The following is a 10397-nucleotide window of genomic DNA, read 5'->3' as shown; positions in this document are numbered from 1 at the left end:
GGGATGGGAACCCTGACTCGCTAAAGACCTTATGGCAGTTGTGTATCTGTGGTGGAGACAGGTGACGTATTCTGCCCCCAGCACTTGTTAAAAATATCCCTTATCCAAAATCAACTTACAAGCATCGATCAGTCTTCTAATCTTAATGCACTTCCCAAGTAGATTTCTTAATTGGAACAGAAATGTGTTGGCTAGATGATACATAATGGTAGATAGATTCACACTCTGAGTATTTTGGCCTCTGCTTTTTAAAGCAATCACATAATTTTGGTTGACATGGATACAATCTCAGAACTCCTTCTGGGAACTGAAAGAACTAAGTTTTTCTTTCCTTTTTTTCATATATACCTCCCCCAAGGAGGGCAGCTCTTATTTCTCGTGTTTTTCCCTCACAGGATCTAAATTAATGTAGAAGACCTTGATGACATTCAATAAGCATAAATTGAATTGAATGATTAACAAGGCTGAACAGTAAACTCGAGGGACATGAATTAGTTTGCTAGGGCTGTTGCAACAAAGAACTGCAAACTGGGTGGCTTATAAATAGGAATACTTGTCTCAGTTCTGTAGGCAAGAAGTCTGAGATGTTGGCAGAGTTGGTTCTTTCTACAGGTTGTGAGGGAGAATCTGTTTCATGCCTCTCTCCTAGCTTCTGGTGGTTTGCTGGCAATCTTATACAAGCATCATTCTGATTTCTGCCTTCATCTTCAGGTGGTGTCCTCCTTGTGTGTATCTCTGTGCCCAAATTTCCACTTTTAATAAGGACGCTAGTCATATTGGATTAGGGACCCATCCTACTACAGTATGACCTCATCTAAACATATCTAATTACACTTGCAATGAATGACCTTATTTCCTATTAGTCACACTCTGAGGTACCTGGTGCTAGGACTTCAATATATGAATTTTGAGGATGTAGCTCTAGACACCTATCACTTGCAGATTATGAGATTTTTACCATCTCAAAAACTCTGAACCCCAATTTTATTCAGTCATTCATTTAATCAATCTTTACAAAGCTTTTTTTTTTTTTTTTAAGTAGGCACTGTCTAAGCTACTAGGGATATAACATTGAACAAAACAGACACAGTCACTACCCTCATAAAGCATGTAATCCAGTGGGGAGTAAAGATAATTAAAGAAGCATTAATAAGAAATCAAGATAAGTGCCATGAGGTAGAAATTACAGAATTAAATAGGAGCATAGAACATGATTATCTAGCCTTGTTTGGGGATTGGGTAGAGAGTTGTGAAGACTTCCCCTGAGAAGTAACATTTAAGCCCTTAATGATGTATAGCATCCAGGTGAGGAGAATGTAGAATCAAGCTTGTGAGGTTATCAGGAAGATTAAATTGGTTAAAATCAGTTATCCAGATGTTATCTTTATGCTCCCATTTACTCTGTGAATGCACCTCTTTTGGACTCTACTGTCATTTATGGAGCTGCTTACTGTGTGTCAGGCTCTATGCTGGTTTCCTGTATCTTATCTAATTTCTTTATGACAGCCTCATGAAGACAACAAAGTGCTATCATCTTTTAAAAACTGATAGCAAGAATGATCCCATTTTGGGCAAATTATGGAAAGTGTGGAGTACCATTGACTCAGAAGTAGTTCTTTGAAACATAAAAGTAATGAAAATATTAATGATATTATACATGTAAGTTGTGGAGAGATCTCTATACAATACAGGGTGAAGAGAAATTCAAAATAACATAGATATAAATTATGGAAAGGTTTCCATACAACACAGAGTGAAGAATAAATCTCCAGCCAAAAAATACAAATGTAAAATATAATAAGTATCTGAAAATGTATTTTATTGAACTCACAATCCATTTGCTTCTGCTGCCTAGGGAACTGTCAGATAGCCATAGAAACACAGTATTTTCAAATAAAATAGTGACCTCTTTGGTAATCAAGTCATGTTTTCTCCCCCCAGTCCTTGCACCAAATAATGCTTACTAGTATGATATAAGTGACTTGTATATCTAATAGAAAAGAGTCCAAAACTCTGGAGGCATTATTCAAAATATGTACCAATCACACCATTGCTGAAAATCTTATTAAACTAGTCAAAAAGCTAGTAAAAATTTTGCAGAATTATTTCATTATATAACACTTTTGAGTATTACATATTATCAATTGTAAAAAATGTGAAGAGAAATTCCTAGGTGTAAATTTCTAGCATATAATTTGCTTTACATGTAGCTCAACCCACCAGTACGCAGAACATACCCCTTGAATGTATGTAGTTCATGTGTTACAGAACCAAACTTGGGTCCATCTGCCTACTCTCAGTAAAGCCAATCTACTGACACTGGGTTGTGGTGAAGGAAAGGGCAGCATTTACTGCAGGGCACCAAGTAAGGAGTCTAGACAGCTCGTGCTTAAAAGACCCAGACCCCCTGATGGCTGTCAGGGAAAGGTTTGATAAGACTGGGTGAGGGAGGGGGGTTGTGGGGTGCATGATCAGCTCTTGGACATTCTTCTGATTGGCTGCTGGTGAGGTAATCAGGAGTCAACATCATCAACCTTCTGAATCCAACCTGTCTGGGATCTGCATGCTTGTGGGTAGTGTACAGTTAACTTCTTCCACCTGGTGGGGGTTTCAGTAACCACAAGACAGCTCAAAGAATAGGACTCAGAATATCATCTATAGCCCTTGAGGAATTAAAGGTCCTTGACTTTGTTTAACGACTAAAGTACTATTATTTTGCCTTGCTTGGCTGTTTTCCTTTCTTTATGCATTTTCTTACTTCTCTAATTAAATTTACTCTTTGGTACTTTGGGAAGGCCTATGAGGCTAAAGTTTTTCTACAGACAAGAGGCAGGCAGAGGACATGGATGGGCTGGGGTCTGTCCTGGGAAGGCCCCATAGGGTCCTGCTCAGTTACACATATGTGACAGAGAAGCATTCAACAACTTTTTATCATTGAATGCCTTTGTCATAAGACTTTTTTCATTTAAATTAAAATGATTTTGTAGCCATGAGGAGGACAGTACAAATGCACTGGGACCTATACCAATAGAGCACACATATTTTTTAGAATATTTTATTCCTAGAGGCTAATTGGTAGCCAACAATATGCCTCCCAGTCTTGATCCAAGGTTGAAAAAAATGGGAAATTTTTCTCATGATGAATGGAAACCAGTATCTGTGTATCTTTTCAGTGTGATGTGTTGAGAAATGGTCGACGAATACAAAACTATTTTTTTCATGCTGACACATAGGAGTTGATAAAAACAAAATGTTCTCTTTTTTTAAAGTAAAGGATAAAAAGAAAACATTTCTTTTTGACTTGATTACTTCAATTATTTAGAATGGACTGATATATTTCTTTTTTTTTTTTAGCTCTTTATTGAAGTATAATTGCTTTACACTGTTGTGCCAGGTTCTGCTGTACAGCAAAATGAATCAGCTGTATTTATATATATATATCTCCATATCCCCTCCCTCCTGCAACTTCTTCGCGGCCTCTGTATCCCAGCCTTCTCAGTCATCACCCATCATTGAGTTGACCTTCCTTTGCTATTCAGCAGCCTCCCACTAGCTATTTATTTTACATTTGGTAGTGTATATATGTTAATGCTCTTCTCTCACTTCGTCCTAGCTGATATATTTCAAAATGGGAGTCAGTATCTTCAATATACCAAATCTATCATTTCAGAGCTAAAGGATTATAATTTTTAATGTTCAGAACAAGATAGTAGAATTTCTTAAGACCAAACTGTAAAGACATTCTTCAGTCATTATGGCTGATAATTTTCTTCCACTGTCAGAGAAAGAAACTAATGATATATTATTGATAATGTTTGGAAAATCTCATCAAAATGCTGTCACAAACCATGCAAAAATATTTTCCAGAGATGCATTCAACCCAAGGATGAATTGGTAGTCATCTTTCAAGCTGAAAGATTAGTTAAAAGTTAAAGCTTTGCCTATAAGCGGGGGGAGGGGAAGCTGGGATGTAGTGAGAGAGTAATATCGACATATACACACTACCACATGGAAGATAGATGGCTAGTGGGAAGCTACTACAGAGCACTGGGAGTTCAGCTTGATGCTTTGTGAAGACCTAAAGGGGTGAGATAGGGAAGTTGGGAGGGAGGATCAAGAGGGAGGGGATATGGGGATATACATATACATATAGCTGATTCACTTTGTTGTACAGCAGAAACTAACACAATACTGTAAAGCCATTATACTCCAATAAAGATTTTTTTAACATTAAAAAAAATTCAACAGGAAAGAAGAAAACTTTGCCTATGATGTATTCATGTCTAATGAACACGGAAAGAAATCTTCAGTGATAAATCTATTCTTTCAGAGTCAATGTTTTAGTTGAATATCCAGAATTATCTAAACATCCTTACAATTATGCACTGAGATCTTCCAATTTAGAAGAAAGAAAGAGTAAGGAAATTACTGATTGTGGAAGCTGGACATGTGCCAAACTATTTGTGATCAAGCTGGCTATGGACAACCTAAAACTGGTGCCTTCTGTGCAACAAATGCCCCTGAAATGGTCTTCAAATGCTGAGAAATTGAGAGACACTGTGCTAGAAATTCTGACTAGGTTTCTGTCTCCTCAGAAAGCCCCTACCCCTGGAACAGGGAATCACCCCGAATCACAGACTGTTGACTAAGTTAACACCAGTACTCATTTTGGCCACATCTTTTTTCCCCAAGATGGGAGCCCCATCTTTGATTTTTGACCCATGGCTCAATCTGACTGCTTACTAGTGCTCACAATCTGGACCCGTGACACCAGCTGCGTCAGCTTTGGCACTAAGATAGACTGTGGTGCTCCTTCGCATATGGACCACTTGTGTGCTCCTTCTGGAGCTTGTTGTTGAGAAAGACATGCTTCCTCCTTGCTCCTGATGGGTTCTTCCATGTGTAGGTAGCTCAACTAGTGAAACACACCTGGCCTTAACCATCCTCATTTATGGAATTTGTGATTTTTGAAGGAGAAACTGGGCATGAGAGTAACCCAGTGCCTTCCTCCCGTTTCCTCTTGGGACCATGCCAAACATGGAACAGGGGCTGCTCTCACATGGGCAGTCTGGCCAATGTCCCATATGAGCTTTGACAAGGTTGATGAATCTGTCTATTATAGGGCTCAGTATTAGGGGTTCAGCTGGCCTGTGTGTCACATTTACCAATATCACCTTTTCTGGGTAAATAAAGTGGCACTTTTGTTCTCCCTTTACCTAGTATTTTCACATCTCTTACCCAATTCAAAGTGTTAGGAGAGGGGTGCTATTACCTAGCTTTGTTTAAATTGCAAACCTGGCCTCTGTTGCCATATCATTTTCCTCCATTGCCATCCAGCCTTATGAAGGGCATCTACACAGTCTGTCAGCTCATTCTGGTCCCTGTCAGCTGGGAAACAATATGCCAGGGCCTCAGAGATACTCACTGTGGTAAGACAGATGACTAGTCAGCAGTCTTTCTCTATGATGATCTAACTAGCTATGAAAACATCTAAGTACCAGCCAGTCCATATAGCCCCATCTTGTCCATAAGCTATTAGAGTCTGTTTCAAAGGGCTTGCTGAAATCTAAATGTATCCCTACCAAACTAGTAAAAGTATCAAAAAATATAGTAGGCTAGTTCTGAATTTTTATTAGAAAAATGCTACGAAATTGATGGTAAGGCTAAATATATATATTTTTATAACTTCTGTGACTGGCATGTGTGGACGAAGAATGTCACCTGCCATATCAGTAAACAAACAACGTTGTGGCCATCAAGCCATTAGCCACTGCAGCTGCCCCTACTGTGTGGATTCAGGATGGAGAAAAGCAGGATCCTGGCCCTATACAGTTAAGGTGCAAATCAAAAGTATGATTTAAATGAGCCCAGATTCTTGCATCTTCCTACACGTAGAAAAGACTTAAATTCATTAACGTGAGATGTCTGATTTTCTTTAACAGTAATTTTTTGACTACCTGCTTTTTGTAAAAACTCCTATATATCCTGGCTCCTCCTTTACCTCTCTGGAGCAGTCCCACAGACAGGTATCTGAGAGGCTGTCTTCTGGACTTAAGTCCCCAGCAAGTTCACCAAGTAAAACATAATTCTCAACTTTTAGGTTGTGTATTTTTTTCAGCCGACACCTATATTACTCAATAAATGTTTTGACAAATGAATAAATTAATCATAAACCTTTGCCAATTCATAATTATCTTTTTAAGTTATAAATGTTACAAACCATATTTTTAATGTTATTTCCTTCAGTTTTTTCTTGTTCTAATTTCAAACACATTAATATTTATTTCTAGAAGCCTCTTTTTCTACCTTGTTGGTAAAACATAGAACAACATTTACCTTCCCCAGTCTTCCAACCTAACTCTCCTTCTCCATCATTCCTTAAAGAGCAGAAGTGTCAACTTTATCAACATAGATACATTTTATGAGTATATTCTGTGCCCTGAGATGTAATTATTCTGGTCCTGGGAATTTAAAGCATGTTAAATATTCTTTTATTATCATCTTTTATCTTCGGGGAAGTGTCCTCTTAAAGACAGCTTTTCTACCATTTATTGTTGGAATTGTTCCCCTTGGCACTGAAGCAAAGTAGGAATTGAATCATTTACTTTTCTCTCTTTCATGTGATAACATTCTAATATCTCCCTTAAAGAAACGAGTCTATACCTTTCTTTGTTTCCTTTGTAGTAGTATTTACAACTATGCCAGCCTCTGCTTTTCCTGGCAAAATTCTTTTGGGTTCAGTAATTTGTCATTGTTGTTTGGCTATGATTCCCTTTCTCTGGGTTTTGTACATATGCTTCTATTTGAAAAACAGAGTCTAGGAGATGCTTTTTGAGGTCACTCCCTTTCTGTGAGAGCCCACCACCAGCTGCAGGGTTTGTGCGAGGTCAGCATCCTCCTTAACTGCAGACTGGACAAAGAATGAACACCTGGGAACTCAGACTCTTTCTCCCAGCAGTTTGGAGCTGAGAATGAGTTAGTATTTTATTCTGGTTTGGCTACTTGAATAGAGAGATGAGGACCTTGGAGGTTGTGAAATGCAGCATCATTGGACTGTAGACAATGAACTGGTGAGAGAGGAAAATGGACAGATTTATAGAAAGACAGTGAACCGAGGAGATGAGCTCCTGCTGACTTTCCAGGTCCTAGCAAATTACGGCAGGATTAGGTTTTTTTTTTTTTTAATTAATTTTATTATTTTATTGGCTGTGTTGGGTCTTTTTTTTTGCTGTGCGCGGGCTTTCTTTTTAGTTGCGGTAAGTGGGGGCTACTCTTCGTTGTGGTGCGCAGGCTCATTGCCGTGGCTTCTCTTGTTGCAGAGCATGGGCTCTAGGCACATGGGCTTCAGTAGTTGCAGCACATGGGCTCAATAGTTGTGGCTCACAGGCTCAATAGTTGTGGCACACAGGCTTAGTAGCTCTGCCGCATGTGGGATCTTCCTGGAGCCGGGATTGAACCCGTGTCCCCTGCATTGGCAGGCGGATTCTCAATCACTGCACCACCTAGGAAGCCCAGGATTATTTTTTGAAATTCCGCTTTGTGTTCTTGTGTGTCCCTGCTCCCATTATGAGATGGTAGCTGGATTATTGCTGTTCCCTTCACTGTCCGTGTTACAGGGTAGAGAGCAAGAGCTTCTTAAAGACAACACCGAGAAGCAGTATGGGGCAGTGGATAAAAGCAAGGGTTCTCAAGCCAGGCCATCTGGTTTAGAAGGTCTTGCATCACTTCTTGGCTGTAAACCTGGACAAGTGACTTAATCCACCTGTTGTCCCATCTGTAAAATAGAGATAACGCTGCCTATCTCGTAGGGTTAATGTGACAGTTAAATTAGGTAAAAATGTAGCATCCTTAGAACAATCATCATCATGTCATAAAGGAACTAATAAGTGCAAGTTATTTGTATTAGTTTTTTTTCCCCAAAGCCCAAAACTAATTGAAGAGCAGTACTAGGTACCCCAGAGGGTGAAATGAGGGAGAGGAGCACCTTGGAGGACATGGTCTGTATTGTGGGGACCAGTCCAGGAAGGGAGTAGAGGTTTGAATGGCCTCGAAGAGCAGCAATTCATGTAACACTCTGAAGCCTTGTCTGAGGATGGGCTGAGCCTCAGAAGGGAGGGCTGCCTTATGAGTCTGGGGAAGCAGGGCTCTGTTCCCAAGCTTCCCCAGAGGTCCCCATGCCCAGAGGCATGGATGTCAGACTGCTATCAGCTTTCCCGTTTCCAGTCTTTCCTTCTTTTTTAGGAAAAGAATGCCAAATTTTAGCTGGCCAACAATATAAAAGTCGCTGGATTTCCTTTTTATATGAAAGGGAAATGGACTTCTATCTTAAGCTGTTGCTATTTTGTTTTTAAGTGTTGTATATGGCCATATCAAACCCTATCTGATTCAGCAAGAAAGTAACAGTTTCCAGACCTGAAGTACAGACTAGGTTGATGGGGAAAATGACTAGGACAATGGGGGAAATAATTAGGATGATGGGGGAAAAAAAATAGAACAACAGGTGGAAACTGTGAATTGCTGACCAGAGACTGGATAGAACTTCTCTGTTCTCTGGTGCCCCTTGGACAAAGGTGGGCAAGGATATCCCCCAAATAACCGAGAGTTTATATCCCTCCAACCTGGCGAAATGGGAGAATCACAACCAGATGTATGTTGATGTAATATTTCCTGCATATCTGAGTTTATTTTTTGAGATTCAAAACCATTAAAGAGGTTTAGCTGCCCTTGGGTTTTGTGATTTATCCCAGAATCCTTTTAATATATTCCTCTTTATTTGATTTTTCTAAAATTAATTCAAAGTGATTTGTGACTTGTGCCCAAAAGGACCATGCCTAAGATATAGACCCCACCTGGGCAGCCACATTAATTTCTTAAGGCGTCTCTTTCATCTCTGGCTAGGAATATTTTAAACTATATTGTCAGGTTTCATTTTTAGGGTCTTCTATCTTAGGTGTTTTGCTCTTTTGAAGAGTCAGTTCGGGGGATCATGTCTATTTTTTTGCCTCGCATTTGACATCTGCATTTTCAAAATTTAGAGCCCTAGGAGGTGAGTGGCTGGGCCTCCTACCTTTACCCCATGCTGACTTGTTTCTTCCATTTTATTGTCACTGCCAGACAAGCAGTCATTGGTTCCTTATTGATCTAAATCAAGTCCAGAATGGCAGTTCTTGCTGCTTCCTCTGCCAGCTGAGTAGGGAACTGTCAGCAAGGCAAGCCAAGAGTTTATCAGCTGTAATTCTTCCAGCAGAATTAATCTACCAAGAAATGCGTGGCTCCTTGAATCTTTCAAATGTGGTTTTTACAACATCTGGAGGATATGAGAAGCGATTCTTAGGCATGGTGTGGATAACACCTATGGGGACTGCCCTTGTTATTTAAACCTTTCACAGATCCCAGAGTTTTGGGAAATCGGTTGACTGTTTAAACAAACGGAAGCTAAACACTGGAGAGAAGTAGCTGGAAAGAACAAAGAGAAATGGGCACGGGGACTGTGAAACTCAAAACCCCTGCTTTGCCACTCATTCACTCTGTGATCTGTACAAGCCACTCTAACTTGCTGATTTTTACTCTTTCCATCTATAAAATGGAGATAATTCTCTCTCTTCTGGATAGCTCACAAAATGGTCTGGTACCAGTGTTTAGGAACATAATTAAGTTCTGTTCAAATGTATAGTATTGTCATGATTTTAATGTGCCCCGAGCCCCAGCCTCCCATTCCCATGTGAAGAATTGTTCCAGCCATGCAGAATGGAAGGAGAGGAAAGGAAACTAGTGTCTTTTGAGCATCAAGTATGCACCAAGTACTATGCTAAGGATATTACATGTGCACTTTCATTTAACTTTCCCATTAGCCCAGTGAAGCATATATTCAGGTATATTTCTGTGTTCATTTTGCAGACAAGGTTCTGGGAATTTAAGGATTACTTGCTCAAAGCCTCATAGTTGATAACTTTCGGGGACAAAATTCAAGTCCTAGGTTTACTCCAAAGCAGGCGCACGTTTGTTTGGACTGTACACACAGAGGCCATTGGAAAGGGAGGTGAGGGAACGAGTAGTTGGAATTCCAAGGATATCTTTTTTTATGACCTATATTATTAGTCTTCGTTTTCTTCAGTAATTGCAGTATCTTTATGGTATGACATGAATTTATGGCCATGGTACTTTATGGACAGGCAACTTACACCTGTAGAGAATATAAGCTTAATTTATAATAGCTAATGTTTCCACTATCCTCCAGGAACCCAATTAGGTCTTAAGTTCATGTCACTCCTCTGCCCAAAGCTCTCCGATGGTTTCTCATCCCACTCTGAGCAAAAGCCAGTCTCACAATGGCTCCCCCGCCAGGCCCCGTGAGCTCGTCTTCTCCCACCCTTACCTCCTGGTCCTCCCTGCTTGTT

This window comes from Hippopotamus amphibius, chromosome 7, assembly GCF_030028045.1.
Source record: "Hippopotamus amphibius kiboko isolate mHipAmp2 chromosome 7, mHipAmp2.hap2, whole genome shotgun sequence".
Lineage (NCBI taxonomy): Eukaryota > Metazoa > Chordata > Mammalia > Artiodactyla > Hippopotamidae > Hippopotamus > Hippopotamus amphibius.
The sequence above is the reverse complement of the archived record's forward strand: the minus strand, read 5'-3'. Positions refer to the sequence as shown.